The 16665-nt window shown below is 36.6% G+C and overlaps 6 pseudogenes; all 6 read right to left on the reverse strand.

Moving 5' to 3' along the window:
* Window positions 1–54: 54 nt before the first annotated feature.
* Window positions 55–1412, reverse strand: LOC141680933 (DEAD-box ATP-dependent RNA helicase 35-like; annotated as a pseudogene).
* Window positions 1413–1984: 572 nt separating this feature from the next.
* Window positions 1985–3442, reverse strand: LOC141680934 (DEAD-box ATP-dependent RNA helicase 35-like; annotated as a pseudogene).
* A 532-nt stretch (window positions 3443–3974) lies between these two features.
* LOC141680936 (DEAD-box ATP-dependent RNA helicase 35-like) lies at window positions 3975–5392 on the reverse strand (annotated as a pseudogene).
* A 611-nt stretch (window positions 5393–6003) lies between these two features.
* Window positions 6004–7425, reverse strand: LOC141680937 (DEAD-box ATP-dependent RNA helicase 35-like; annotated as a pseudogene).
* A 577-nt stretch (window positions 7426–8002) lies between these two features.
* LOC141680938 (DEAD-box ATP-dependent RNA helicase 35-like) lies at window positions 8003–9459 on the reverse strand (annotated as a pseudogene).
* Window positions 9460–10019: 560 nt separating this feature from the next.
* On the reverse strand, window positions 10020–16049 carry LOC141680939 (DEAD-box ATP-dependent RNA helicase 35-like; annotated as a pseudogene).
* Window positions 16050–16665: the final 616 nt, after the last annotated feature.

A 16665-nucleotide genomic window follows, 5' to 3' on the forward strand; every position in this document is an offset into this window, starting at 1 on the left:
AGAGTTTAGTACAAATCACAACCTGCAGTCACATAAACCACCAGTGACCAGCATCTAAATCCAAAATTGTGCCTCTTGAATATTCGGATGCTCCATTTTAATACTTTGAGTACCATGACAAGGTCCACCACAATTTGCATAGTCATTAGACAAACTTGCATTACCAAAAGCTACTGTTTCTGTTTGTTTAGCTTCTACCAAGACTTGCTTCAGATCGAGAAGCGTGGTTTCACTCTGCCTTCTATTGATGAATGTCGTCGCAATTCCAGTTTCACCACATCTTCCAATCCTATGGATATAGTGTTCAATTTGTTCTGGCATATCAAAACTTATCACATGTTGAATATTAGGAAAATCGAAACTCTTTGAGACCACATCAGTGGCCACCAACACCTCTTTCTTGCCTGCTTTAAAAGAGGAGATTGCATGTTGTCTCTCTTCATTATCTTTACCACCGTGAACTGACACAGCCTCGACTCCTTTTGAAATCAGATACTCGTGTATTTTATCGACTTCAGCTTGGCTCTCGCTAAATACTATAATAGGTGGTGGAGTCTTTTGAAGGCCTTTAAGAAGGCCGAGAAACTTTTCTTATTCTTGCTTCACATATTCTACCTCCTGAATGACATTAAGACTTGCTGCTCCTGCCTTACCAACATTTACAATAACAGGTTTAAGCAACGCACTCCTAGCAAAATATCGGATTTTCTTTGGCATGGTTGCAGAAAATATAATTGTTGGCCTTTATTAGCAATCAATCAATTCCCTCAAGTTATCCTCAAAACATAAATTCATCATTCTATCAACCTGCCAGGTGTAGCTACAACAATATGAACACTTCTCTTCAAGATCTCCGATTGTGACCTCATATGAACCCCACCAATGTAAATCATCGACCTTATAACCGGATAATCATTATACTCCTTCGTACATTCATCAACCTCCTCTAACACATCTTATATTTTCTTAGCAAGCTCTGGAGATGGTCATACTACTAAACCTAATGGTCCTTCCCTACCAACAAAAGGCATTATATGTTCTTCTTGAATAGCCATCATGATCATTGGCAACACAAACACCAATGTTTTTCCAGACCCTGTCGACGCCATCCCCATCATATCCCTTCCTGATAAAATCATAGGAAGAGCCTCGACTTGAATAAGAGTTGGTTGCACAATGCCTTTCTCTGCCAACTTTCTGAAAAAAGTTTCTGAAAATTGCATGTCCTCAAGAATACTTATCGGGGGTGGAATATCTTCACCTTCAACAAGTATTCGATTTTTCTTCCAAATTGTTTCGCAATATTTACGAGATAGATTTCAAATGGCCAATGGAGGCTTCCACCCTGTAGGCAATGGTTCATTGTACTGTGAACTTTCTGCAACTACTAGACTCTCGTTTATATCTTTCATGGCTTCTGCACAAATTTAATTTCGCAAAAACTACCTAAATCTTGACAGATAAATAAACTATGTATGAGATTTATCTATACTTTGGTCTTTATATAGACTTTGATGTTCACTATTTCCAAATCAAATTAGAAGTGAGTAAAGTTGAACATCTCTTTTTTAGTTGCATTCTAGTTGTAGCTGACACACTAGTCCTATGTGGAATAAAATTAGGAGATTTTGAATTTTATGTTAGTTGAAAAGAGTTGATTAATAATATCAAGCTGAAATTTAAAAAACAGATCATTCATCATCCATAAGCCTTTTTATCTTACTAATGTCTTTTTTTGGGATTGCTAGTGACAATTGGGTCTTAAACAATTTCAAACAAGTGAGCAGAATTGGTATTTAGAATCTAACGGATCATACAATGTGAGTAGATGTTATTGTCAAATATGGATAAAATAAAATATGATATGGCCAACAAACTGCGTAATCATCAAATCTTGTGTCATTTTAGACATATATAAACACTGATTTACTGCCCAAATGCCAATTACTTAACATTAGAGTTTAGTACAAATCACAACTTACAATCACATAAACCACCAGTGACCTGCATCTAAATCCCATAATTGTGCCTCTTGAATATTCAGATGCTCCAATTTAATACTTTGAATACCATGACAAGGTCCATCACAATTTGCACAGTCATTAGACAAACTTGCATTACCAAAAGTTACTGCTTCTGTTTGTTTAGCTTCTATCAACACGTGCTTCAGATCGAGAAGAGTGGTTTCACTCTGCCTGCTATTGACGAATGTCGTTGCAATTCCAATTTCTCCACATCTTCCAGTCCTATGGATATAGTGTTCAATTTGTTCAGGCATATCAACACCGATCACATGTCGAATATTAGGAAAATCGAAACCCTTTGAGACCACATCAGTGGCCACCAACACCTCTTTCTTGCCTGCTTTAAAAGAGGAGATTGCATGTTGTCTCTCTTCATTATCTTTACCATCATGAACTGACACAGCCTCGACTCCTTTTGAAATCATATACTCCTGTATTTTATCGACTTCAGCTTGGCTCTCGCTAAATACTATAATAGGTGGTGGAGTCTATTAAAGGCCTTTAAGAAGGCCGAGAAACGTTTCTTCTTCTTGCTTCACATATTCTACCTCCCGAATGACATTGAGACTTGCTACTCCCGCCTTACCAACATTGACAATAACAGGTTTAAGCAACACACTCCTAGCAAAATCTCGGATTTTCTTTGGAATGGTTGCAGAAAATATAATTGTTTGCCTTTATTTTCTGAAGCAATCAATCAATTCCCTCATGTTATCCTCAAAACCTAAATCCATCATTCTATCAGCCTCGTCCAGAACCAAATATCGACATTTATCAAGATTCATCAAATTTTTACTTAGCATGTAGCTCAACCTGCCAGGTGTAGATACAACAATATGAACACTTCTTTTCACAATCTCCAACTATGACCTCATATCAATACCACCAATGCAAAGCATCGACATTATAACCGGATAATCATTATACTCCCTCGTACATTCAACAAACTCATCCACAACATCGTATATTTTCTTAGCAAGCTCTCTAGATGGACATCCTACTAAACCTAATGTTCCTTCCCTACCAACAAAAGGCATAATCTGTTCTTCTTGAATAGCCATCATGATCGTTGGCAACACAAATGCCAATGTCTTGCCAGACTCTGTCGACATCGTCCCCATCATATCCCTTCCTGATAGAATCACAGGAAGAGCCTGAACTTGAATAGGAGTTGGATGCACAATGCCTTTCTCTGCCAACTTTCTCAAAAAAGGTTCTGGATATTGCATGTCCTCGAATGTACTCATCGGGGGTGGAATATCTTCACCTTCAACAAGTATTCGATTTTTCTTCCAAATTGTTTCGCAATCTTTACAAGATAGATTTCAAATGGCCAATTGAGGCTTCCACCCTGTAGGCAATGATTCATTGTACTTTGAACTTTGTGCAACTACTAGACTTTCGTTTATAACTTCCATGGCTTCTACACAAATTTAATTTTTATATAGACTTTGATGTTCAATATTTCCAAATCAAATTATAAGTGAGTAAAGTTGAACACCTCTTTTTAGTTGCATTCTAGTTGTAGCTGGAACACTAGTCGTACGTGGACTAAAATTAGGAAATTTTGAATTTTATGTCAGTTGAAAAGAGTTGATTAATAATATCAAGCTGAAATTTAAAAAATAGATCATTCATCATCCAGAAGCCTTTTTATCTTACTAATGTCTTTTTTTTGGATTGCTAGTGACAATTGGGTCTTAAAAAATTTCAAACAAGTGAGCAGAATTGGGTACTTAGAATCTAACAGATCATACAATGAGAGTAGATGTTATTGTCAATGATGGATAAAATAAAATATGATATGGCCAACAAACTGCCTAATCTTCAAATCTTGTTTCATTTTAGACATATATAAACACTGATTTACTGCCCAAATGCCAATTACTTAACATTAGAGTTTAGTACAAATCACAACCTGTAGTCACATAAACCACTAGTGACCTGCATCTAAATCCCAAAATTGTACCTCTTGAATATTGGATGCTCCAGTTTAATACTTTCAATACCATGACAAGGTCCACCACAATTTGCACAGCCATTAGACAAACTTGCATTACCAAAAGCTACTGCTTCTGTTTGTTTAGCTTCTATCAATACGTGCTTCAGATCGAGAAGAGTGGTTTCACTCTGCCTGCTATTGAAGAATGTCGTTGCAATTCCAGCTTCTCCACATCTTCCAATCCTATGGATATAATGTTCAATTTATTCTGGCATATCAAAACTGATCACATATTGAATTTTAGGAAAATAGAAACCCTTTGAGACCACATCATTGGCCACCAACACCTCTTTCTTGCCTTCTTTAAAAGAGGATATTGCATGTTATCTCTCTTCACTATCTTTACCACCGTGAACTGACACAACCTCGACTCCTTTTGAAATCAGATACTCATGTATTTTATCGACTTCAGCTTGGCTCTCGCTAAATACTATAGCAGGTGGTGGAGTTTTTTGAAGGCCTTTAAGAAGGCCGGGAAACTTTTCTTCTTTTCGCTTCACATTTTCTACCTCCTGAATAACATTGAGACTTGTTGCTCCTGCCTTACCAACATTGACAATAACATGTTTAACCAACGCACTCCTAGCAAAATCTTGGATTTTCTTTGGCATGGTTGCAGAAAATATAATTGTTTGCCTTTGTTTTCTAAAGCAATAAATCAATTCCCTCATGTTATCCTAAAAATCTAAATCCATCATTCTATCAGCCTCGTCCAGAACCAAATATCGACATTTATCAAGATTCATCAAATTTTTACTTAGCATGTAGCTCAACCTGTTAGGTGTAGCTACAATAATATGAACACTTTTCTTCAAGATCTGCAATTGTGACCTCATATCAACACCATATCGACCTTATAACCGGATAATCATTATACTCCCTCGTACATTCAACAAGCTCCTCCACACATCGTATATTTTCTTAGCAAGCTCTCGAGATGGACATACAACTAAACCTAATAGTCTTTCCCTACAAACAAAAGGCATTATATGTTCTTCTTGAATAGCCATCATGATCATTGGCAACACAAACGCCAACATCTTGCCAGACCCTATCGACGCCATCCCCATAATATCCCTTCTTGATAAAATCACAGGAAGAGCATGGACTTGAATAGGAGTTGGCTGCACAATGCCTTTCTCTGCCAACTTTCTCAAAAAAGTTCTGGAAATTGCATGTCCTCGAAAGTACCTATCGGAGGTGGAATATCTTCACCTTCAACAAGTATTCGATCTTTCTTCCAAATTCTTTCGCAATTTTTACAAGATAGATTTCTAATGGCCAATGGAGGCTTCCACCCTGTTGGCACTGGTTCATTGTACTGTGAACTTTGTGCAACTACTAGACTTTCGTTTATGTCTTCCATGGCTTCTGCACAAATTTAATTTCGCAAAAACTAGCTGAATCTTGACAGATAAACAAACTATGTTTGAGATTTATCTATACTTTGGTCTTTATATAGACTTTGATGTTCACTGTTTCCAAATCAAATTAGAAGTGAGTAAAGTTGAACATCTCGTTTTTAGTTACATTCTAGTTGTAGCTGGAACACTAGTCCTATGTGTACTAAAATTAGGAGATTTTGAATTTTATGTCAGTTGAAAAGAGTTGATTAATAATATCAAGCTAAAATTTAAAAAATAGATCATTCATCATCCAGAAGCCTTTTTATCTTACAAATGTCTTTTTCTTTTTTTGGATTGCTAGTGACAATTGGGTCTTTAAAAATTTCAAACAAGTGAACAGAATTAGGTACTTAGAATCTAACAGATCATACAATGGGAGTAGATGATTTTGTCAATAATGGATAAAATAAAATATGATATGGCAAACAAACTATCTAATCTTCAAATCTTGTGTCATTTTAGACATATATAAACACTAATTTACTGCCCAAATGCCAATTACTTAACATTAGAGTTTAGTACAAATCACAACCTGCAGTCACACACACCACCAGTGACCTGCATCTAAATCTCAAAATTGTGTCTCTTGAATATTCAGATGCTCCAGTTTAATACTTTGAATACCATGACAAGGTCCACCATAATTTGCACAGTCATTAGACAAACTTGCATTAACAAAAGCTACTGATTTTGTTTGTTTAGCTTCTATCAACACGTGCTTCAGATCGAGAAGAGTGGTTTCACTCTGCCTGCTATTGAAGAATGTCGTTGCAGTTCCAGTTTCTCCACATCTTTCAATCCTATATATAGTGTTCAATTTGTTCTGGCATATTAAAACTGATCAGATGTTGAATATTAGGGAAATTGAAACTCTTTGAGACCACATCAGTGGCCACCAACACTTCTTTCTTGCATGCTTTAAATGAGGAGATTGCATGCTGTCTCTCTTCATTATCTTTACCACCATTAACTGGCACAGCCTCGACTCCTTTTGAAATCAGATACTCGTGTATTTTATCGACTTCATCTTGGCTCTTGCTAAATACTGTAACAAGTGGTGGAGTCTTTTGAGGGCCTTCAAGAAGGTTGGGAAACTTTTCTTCTTCTTGCTTCACATTTTCTACCTCGTGAATGAGATTGAGACTTGCTGCTCTTGCCCTACCAACATTGACAATGATAGGTTTAAGCAACGCACTCCTAGCAAAATCTCTGATTTTCTTTGGCATGGTTGCATACAATATAATTGTTTGCCTTTGTTTTCTAAAGCAATCAATCAATTCCCTCATGTTATCCTCAAAACCTAATCCATCATGCTATCAGCGTCGTCCAGAACCAAATATCGATATTTATCAAGATTCATCAAATTTTTACTTAGCATGTAGCTCAACCTGCCAGGTGTAGCTACAAAAATATGAACAATTCTCTTCAAGATCTCCAATTGTGACCTCATATCAACACCACCAATGTAAAGCATCGACCTTATAACCAGATAATCATTATACTCCCTCGTACATTCAACAAACTCCTCCACAACATCGTATATTTTCTTAACAAGCTCTCGATATGGACATACTACTAAACCTAATGGTCCTTCCTTACCAATAAAAGGCATTATGTGTTCTTCTTGAATAGCCATCATGATCATGGGCAACACAAACGCCAACGTCTTGCCAGACCCTGTCAACGCCATCCCCATCATATCCCTTCCTGATAAATTCACAAGAACAACCTGGACTTAAATAGGAGTGGGTTGCACAATGCCTTTCTCTGCCAACTTTCTCAAAAAAGATTCTGAAAATTGCATATCCTCGAAAAAACTTATCGGGGGTGCAATATCTTCACCTTCAACAAGTATTCGATTTTTCTTCCAAATTGTTTCACAATATTTACGAGATAGATTTATAATTGCCAATGGAGGCTTCCACCCCTTAGGCAATGGTTCATTGTGCTATGAACTTTGTGCAACTAGTAGACTTTCGTTTATGTCTTCCATGGCTTCTGCACAAATTTAATTTCGCAAAAACTACCTGAATCTTGACAGATAAATAAACTATGCATCAGATTTATCTATACTTTGGTCTTTATATAGACTTTGATGTCCAGTGTTTCCAAATCAAAATAGAAGTGAGTAAAGTTGAACATCTCCTTTTTAGTTGCATTCTAGTTGTAGTTGGAACACTAGTCCTATGTGGACTAAAATTAGGAGATTTTGAATTTTATGTCAATTGAAAAGAGTTGATTAATAATATCAAGCTGAAATTTAAAAAACAGATCATTCATCATCCATAAACCTTTTTTATCTTACTAATGTCTTCTTTTTTTTAGATTGCTAGTGGCAATTGGGTCTTAAAAAATTTCAAACAATTGAGCAGAATTGGGTACTTAGAATCTAACAGATCATACAATGGGAGTAGTTGTTATTGTCAATGATGGATAAAATAAAATATGATATGGCCAATAAACTTCCTAATCTTCAAATCTTGTGTCATTTTAGATATATATAAACACTGATTTACAACCCAAATGCCAATTACTTAACATTAGAGTTTAGTATGAATCACAACCAGCAGTCATATAAACCACCAGTGACCTGCATCTAAATCCCAAAATTGCACCTCTTGAATATTCAGATGCCCCGGTTTAATACTTTGAATACCATGACAAGGTCCACCACAATTTGCACAGTCATTATACAAACTTGCATTAACAAAAGTTACCGTTTCTGTTTGTTTAGATTTTATGAACACGTGCTTCAGATCGAGAAGAGTGGTTTCACTCTGCCTGTTATTGATGAATGTCTTTGTAATTCCAGTTTCTCCGCATCTTCCAATCCTATGGATATAGTGTTCAATTTGTTCTGGCATATCAAAGCTGATCGTATGTTGAATATTAGGAAAATCGAAACCTTTTGAGACCCCGTCAGTGGCCACCAACACCTCTTTTTTGCCTGCTTAAAAATAGGAGATTGCATGTTGTCTCTCTTCATTATCTTTACCACCATGAATTGAGACAACCTCGACTCCTTTGAAATCAGATACTCGTGTATTTTATCAACTTCGGTTTGGCTCTAGCTAAATACTATAACAGGCGGTGGAGTCTTTTGAAGGCCTTTAAGAAGGCCGACAAAATTTTCTTCTTCTTGCTTCACATATTTTACCTCCTGAATGACATTGAGACTTGTTGCTCCTGCCTTACCACCATTGACAATAACAGGTTTAACCAACGCACTCCTAGCAAAATCTCGGATTTTCTTTGGCATGGTTGCAGAAAATATAATTGTTTGCCTTTATTTTCTAAAGAAATCAATCAATTCCCTCATGTTATCCTCAAAACCTAAATCCATCATTTTATCAGCCTTGTCCAGAACCAAATATCGACATTTAACAAGATTCATCAAATTTTTACTTAGCATGTAGCTCAACCTGCCAGGTGTAGTTACAACAATATGAACACTTCTCTTCAAGATCTCCAATTGTGACCTTATATCAACACCACCAATGCAAAACATCGACCTTATAACCGGATAATCATTATACTCCCTCGTATATTCAACAAACTCCTTCACAACATCGTATATTTTCTTAGCAAGCTCTCGAGATGGACATACTACTAAACCTAATGGTCCTTCCCTACCAACAAAAGGCATTATATGTTCTTCTTCAATAGCCATCATGATCATTGGAAACACAAACGCCAACGTCTTGCAAGACCCTGTCGACGCCATCCCCATCATATTCCTTCCTGATAAAATCACAGGATGAGCCTGGACTTGAATAGGAGTTGGCTGCACAATGCCTTTCTCTACCAACATTCTCAAAAAAGGTTCTGGAAATTGCATGTCCTCCAAAGTACTTATCGGGGGTGGAATATCTTCACCTTCAACAAATATTCGATTTTTCTTCCAAATTGTTTCGCAATCTTTACGAGATAGATTTTTAATGGCCGATGAAGGCTTCCACCCTGTAGGAAATGGTACATTATACTGTGAACTTTGTGCAAGTACTAGACTTTCGTTTATGTCTTCCATGGCTTCTACAAAAATTTAATTTCGCAAAACTACCTAAATCTTGACAGATAAATAAACTATGTATGAGATTTATCTATACTTTGGTCTTTATATAGACTTTGATGTTCACTGTTCCCAAATTAAATTAGAAGTGATTAAAGTTGAACATTTTTTTTAGTTGCATTCTAGTTGTAGCTGGAACACTAGTCCCATGTGGACTAAAATTAGGAGATTTTGAATTTTATGTCAGTTGAAAAGACTTGATTATTAATATCAAGCTGAAATTTAAAAAACAGATCATTCATCATCCAGAAGCCTTTTTATCTTACTAATGTCTTTTTTTTGGGATTGCTAGTGACAATTGGGTCTTAATAAATTTCAAACAAGTGAGCAGAATTGGGTACTTAGAATCTAATAGATCATACAATGGGAGTAGATGTTATTGTCAATGATGGATAAAATAAAATATGAAACTGCCTAATCTTCAAATCTTGTGTCATTTTAGACATATATAAACACTGATTTACTGACCAAATGCCAATTACTTAACATTACAGTTTAGTACAAATCACAACCTGCAGTCACATAAACCACCAGTGACCTGCATCTAAATCCCAAAATTGTGCCTCTTGAATATTCAGATGCTCCAGTTTAATACTTTGAATTCCATGACAAGGTCCACCACAATTTGCACAGTCATTACATAAATTTGCATTACCAAAAGCTAATGCTTCTGTTTGTTTAGCTTCTATCGACACGTGCTTCAGATCGAGAAGGGTGGTTTCACTCTGCCTGCTATTGAGGAATGTCGTTGCAATTCCAGTTTCTCCAAATCTTCCAATCCTATGGATATAGTGTTCAATTTCTTCTGGAATATCCAAATTGATCACATGTTGAATATTAGGAAAATCGAAACCCTTTGAGACCACATCAGTGGCCACCACCACCTATTTCTTGCCTGCTTTAAAAGAGGAGATTGCATGTTGTCTTTCTTCATTATCTTTACTACCGTGAACTGACACAACCTCGACTCCTTTTAAAATCAGATACTCGTGTATTTTTTCGACTTCAACTTGGCTCTTGCTAAATACTATAACAGGTGGTGGAATCTTTCGAAGGCCTTTAAGAAGGCCGGAAAACTTTTCTTCTTCTTGCTTCACACATTCTACCTCCTGAATGACATTGAGACTTGTTGATCCTTCTTTACCAAGATTGACAATAACAGGCTTAACCAACACACTCCTAGCAAAATCTCAGATTTTCTTTGGCATGATTGCAGAAAACATAATTTTTTTGCCTTTGTTTTCTAAAACAATCAATAAATTCCTTCATGTTATCCTAACCTAAATCCATCATTCTATCAGCCTCGTCCAGAACCAAATATCGATATTTATCAAGATTCATCAAATTTAACTTAGCATGCAGCTCAACCTTCCAGGTGTAGCTACAACAATATGAACACTTCTCTTCAATATCTCCAATTGTGACCTTGTATCAACACCACCAATACAAAGCATCGACCTTATAACCGGATAATCATTATACTCCCTCGTATATTCAACAAACTCCTCCACAACATCGTATATTTTCTTAGCAAGCTCTCAATATGGACATACTACTAAACCTAATGGTCCTTCCCTACCAACAAAAGGCATTATATGTTCTTCTTGAATAGCCATCATGATCATTGGCAACACAAATGACAACATCTTGCCAGACCCTGTCGACGCCATCCTCATCATATCCCTTCCTGATAAATTCATAAGAAGAGCCTGAACTTGAATAGGAGTTGGCTGCACAATGCCTTTCTCTGCCAACTTTCTCAAAAAAGGTTTTGAAAATTGCATGTCCTCGAAAAAACTTATCGGAGGTGGAATATCTTCACCTTCAACAAGTATTCGATTTTTCTTCCAAATTGTTTCGCAATCTTTATGAGATATATTTATAATGGCCAATGGAGGCTTCCACTCTGTAGGCAATGGTTCATTGTGCTGTGAACTTTGTGGAAGTAATAGACTTTCGTTTATGTCTTACATGGCTTCTGCACAAATTTAATTTCGTAAAAACTACCTGAATCTTGACAGATAAATAATCTATGTATGAGATTTATCTATACTTTGGTCTTTATATAGACTTTGATGTTCACTGTTTCCAAATCAAATTAGAAGTGGGTAAAGTTGAACAACTCTTTTTTAGTTGCATTCTAGTTGTAGCTGGAACACTAGTCCTATGTGGACTAAAATTAGGAGATTTTGAATTTTATGTGAGTTGAAAACAGTTGATTAATAATATCAAGCTGAAATTTAAAAAATAGATCATTCATCATCCATAAGCCTTTTTATCTTACTAATGTCTTCTTCTTTTTTTGGATTGCTAGTGACAATTGGGTCTTAAAAAATTTCGAACAAGTGAGCAGAATTGGGTACTTAGAATCTAACAGATCATACACTGGGAGTAGATGTTATTGTCAATGTTGGATAAAATAAAATATGATATGGCCAACAAACTGCCTAATCTTTAAATCTTGTGTCATTTTAGACATATATAAACACTGATTTACTGCCCAAATGCCAATTACTTAACATTAGAGTTTAGTACAAATCACAACCTCCAGTCACATAAACCACTAGTGACCTGCATTTAAATCCCAAAATTGCGCCATTTGAATATTCAGATGCTCCAGTTTAATACTTTGAATACCATGACAAGGTCCACCACAATTTGCACAGTCATTAGACAAACTTGCATTACCAAAAGCTACTGCTTCTGTTTGTTTAGCTTCTATCAACACGTGCTTCAGATCGAGAAGAGTGGTTTCACTCTGCCTGCTGTTGATGAATGTCGTTGCAATTCCAGTTTCTCCACATCTTCCAATTCTATGTATATAGTGTTCAATTTATTCTGGCATTTCAAAACTGATCACGTGATGATTGTTAGGAAAATCGAAACCATTTGGGACCAAATCAGCGGCCACTAACACTGCTTTCTTGCCTGCTTAAAAATAGGATATTGCATGTTGTCTCTCTTCATTATCTTTACCAGCATGAACTGACACATCCTTGACTCCCTTTGACATCAGATACTCGTGTATTTTATCAAATTCGGCTTGGCTCTCGCTAAATATTATAACAGGTGATGGAGTGTTTTGAAGGCCTTTAAGAAGGCCGACAAACTTTTCTTCTTCTTGCTTCACATATTCTACCTCTTGAATGACATTGAGACTTCAACTACACATCCCACATTAAATGCAGGTGTTGGTCTCGGGACGCCACATCTCCACAAATGTCGTAACAAGCCTCACATCATTCTGCAACATCACACCCGGATTTACAAACACACCAAGACCAATGTTATGCAACAAGTCCTTCTGAGCATCAGACGAAACTCAACGACGCATGTTTCTGTTCCCACAATAACACTCCAAAGGACCCCGCTCATGTCCCTCCCAAGCTTCTGAACTCACATGATACTCGTTATCAAAGATAACGGTATGAATAACTGGACCCGACAATATGTTATCCATCCTGAAACAATATACATATAATTCAACATTAGATACTTCAACTACACATCCTACATTAAAAATTGACCACATCATCACATTCATATTTACTAAAATAATTTCATAATGTTTCCTAAAATGACTATATAAATTCTTTCAAAATTATCGATACAAATTCATGAATTCAACAACCCTCTAATTGAACAACCATCTAATTAAATTTTTCTTCATCTTTCTTTGAGAACATTCATCTAACATCTAACAGTCAAGAACTATAAAAGTGTATTCCCAAACAATTTTAAACACAATTAACATTCATAATGTACATAAAAACTGGATTTACACCCTTAACCCGTACATACAAACAATTATCGCTTAACCCGTACATACAAATTAAAATTACACACAAATTACGACTGAAATTATGATTAAAGAAATCCATGTATACAAATAAAGTATTTACGAATGAATATATACACACAAATCGTATGTATAATTCTTGTATGCATTTCCATGAACCCTAACTCTAAAAACCCGAATTAAAATCCTAATTTAAACGAAATTACGAATCTTGTAGGAGAAACGTGGGTGAAATCGATGAAAAAAGGATGGAATCGGTGAGTTGCAGGAAAATATCCTCCAGTTCGCCACGAAATCGCGGTTAAAACTCTGATCGAATGTATTTTGACTGAATACCCGAAAAATGGGTTGATCTTTCGGGTTTAAACTGATTCGAGACCTTACGCGTATATATTTTAAAGATATTTTCGTATTTACTCGTTTCACGCATAATATACGGAAAGACTAATGCAAACGGTCTTTCCCCTACAGGGAAAGGGTAATTTTTTTTAAACACGATCCTCAAATCGGTGTGTTGGATATACGTTAGTCTTCTTGAAAACACCCTTCTTCTGTTGGATGGCGACTAATTTTGAAATGCGATAACGAAATTTACTCATATACTCCCTCTGTTTTTTATTATACGACGTTTGACTTTTGTGCACACACTTCTAAGTGATTTGACCGCATAGTTAGAATAATATTTTTTTTTGAATAAAAAAATATAACTAAAATTTAATTTACAAAGAAAAATTTTAAAAAAATATTATTTTATCTATATGGTCAAAGAACTTGGAATTGTGTGCAAGAAAGTCAAATGAGCATATAAAAAAACAGAAAGAGTATTATATTTTATTATTCACATTCTTAAAAGGGTCATGTTCCCTGACAATCGTGTGTCAGGGAACAGTTAACGAACACAAGGATTAAAAAAAAAATCCCCGTTCCGCGCTTTTTATCCGCGGAAAGACATACCTTCTGCGCTTTTTATCCGCGGAGCCTGTTCCCCTTCCGCGGATATTATACGCGGAAGCACTGTACTTTACAGTTTATCACCTAGGACAATCATACTTTACCAATTCTGCAAGTTTGGCTGATTGGAGAGTGATTTTGGGGGGATTCACAGCTTTTTTTCATCCTTGGTTACTATATTGCATTGGGTAAGCTACATTTCTTACTTTTTTCTTATTTTCATTATGGATAAGATGTTTACTAGATTTGAAGGTAGAAAAGCTTTGAAAAAAATTTATAAAGTTGTTCATGATGTTGTAAATAATGAAGTTGATGATGTTAGTGGTAGTTGTTTGCGTAATGATAGTGTACCCTATGTGAATCTTGTTGATGATTGTGATGAAGAAGTTTTTGTTTGTGAAAATAGGTTTGTAAATGAATTTTTGCATGAAAGTAGTGAGGTTATGCATGATAGTAGTGAGATAAGGGTAGTAGTGTTGTTGAAGAAGAACATATGGTAATTTCTTTCTTGACTCAAAATTTCCTAAATTTAGTAGCCGCGGAGAATGTAATTAGGGTTTACGCTTTGAGAAATGGTTTTGTAATTAAGATCCAAAATACACAAAAGCGTGTCGACAAATCAATATATGCCCATACTTATGTTTGTAATTTAGCGGGAGAGAACCGCGATAAGGAACGCGTAGATGATGATGAAATTTTGATTGAAAGTATAGACAGTACGAAGAAAAAAAGGCGTAGAGATAAAATTCCAAGAAGTGGTTGTAAATTTAGGATTTAATGTGATTAATAGGCGAAAAACAAGTCATTGGGAGATAACGTCCTTGGAGTTAAATCACAATCACGAAGTTGTGTCTCCTTCTAAGATGGGTTTGATTAAAAGGGAACGACATGTAACCGCCGCCCAAAAGAATTTAATTAAGAGCCTTCATATTTCGGGTATCGCACCTAGGCAACAAATGAATATATTTGGAAAAATGCACGGAGGGGCGGAACAAGTAGGGTTTAATGCTCAACATTTGAGAAATGTGTTGCGTGATTTTAGAAAGGATAATTTTGGTGTGAATGATGCTCAAGCGGGATTGGATTTGTTACATCGGTTAGAGGAGGAAAGTGGATGAAATTTTTTTATTCGCACTCTTATTGATGAAGAAGGAAGATTGAAGTGTCTCTTATGGGTTGACCCTCGGTCCTTGTTGGCCTACAAAAATTTTGATGATGTGGTTGTGTTCGATACAACTTATCGGACAAATAGGTATGCTATGCCGTTTGTGCCTTTCACCGGGGTGAACCGTCACTATCAATCGGTTCTCTTTGGATTTGCACTAATGCGTGATGAGTTGAAGGCTACATTTGAGTGGGTTTTGGGTACTTGGTTATAGGTCGTTTAAGGGAAAGCACCCTTGGCTATTATTATCGATCAAGATCAAGCCATGGCGGGGGCAATTCAATCTCAACTACCGAAAAAGTGGATCCATGAAGTAGTACGAAGGTACCCTCAGATAAACCCCCGCTGCAGCTATTGCTTCCTCACGATCACGCAACAACCACAACAACAAACAGATTATCACACAACAATTGTATAATAAAAAAACCCGAAATGAAATAAAAGGAAAAACAAGAATGAATGAACTAATTTTAAAGTTCATACCATGTAAGCATATATGATCCTATCATCTAGCCATGCTTTGGGTTCCAAACTCTGCATAACAGCTGCATCCAATGTCCACATGAGATCGTGTCTAATAGGAGCCGACACCTCCAAACCGCCCCATCCCCAATCCCTCCTAATAGCCTCCATCCTCTCCCACTTGAGCCCCTTTATTAATCTCCTATTTCTCTTCAACAGGGCGACGAACATCCATCTTTTCCGCCCTGGAAGAAGAACCTGCTGTAAATATAGAAGCCTGTGTCGGGGCCTGAGACACCATGTCAATGACATCTGGCTGTCGACTACCTCCAGATATAGGCCTCATCGCCTCGGGAGATAGAAGAACATGCTGGAATGATGGAGCCTTATAAGCCGGACCTCTAATATCCTGCATGAATCGACAGTAAGGCTCCACAAATATAGGTGCAATCCTCCCAAACTCCTCAGCATACTCAGGGGGAATGCTGTTATCCATAGCCTGCAAGCATGCCAAGCCCTTCTGTATCTGCAATGACAGTTGTGACATATAATCAGATGCTAGGACAAGGATAAAGTTATATGGGAGTACAAGGGAAACAGTTATTAAAAACTTACAAGGTCAAATGCCTGGGCGTTGTTAAACAACTCCCTCGTGCTGTACTGTGGCTCTGGCACTGGTAGTGACCTCCCCACACGCATCCGTGCAATGTCTGAGTACCACTGCATATAGCCCGTGTCATCAACTGAATCTGGCTGGTGTGCCACTACAACCTCCGGGTGATGACTG

This window comes from Apium graveolens, chromosome 8 (genome assembly GCF_009905375.1).
Source record: "Apium graveolens cultivar Ventura chromosome 8, ASM990537v1, whole genome shotgun sequence".
Classification (NCBI taxonomy): Eukaryota; Viridiplantae; Streptophyta; class Magnoliopsida; order Apiales; family Apiaceae; genus Apium; species Apium graveolens.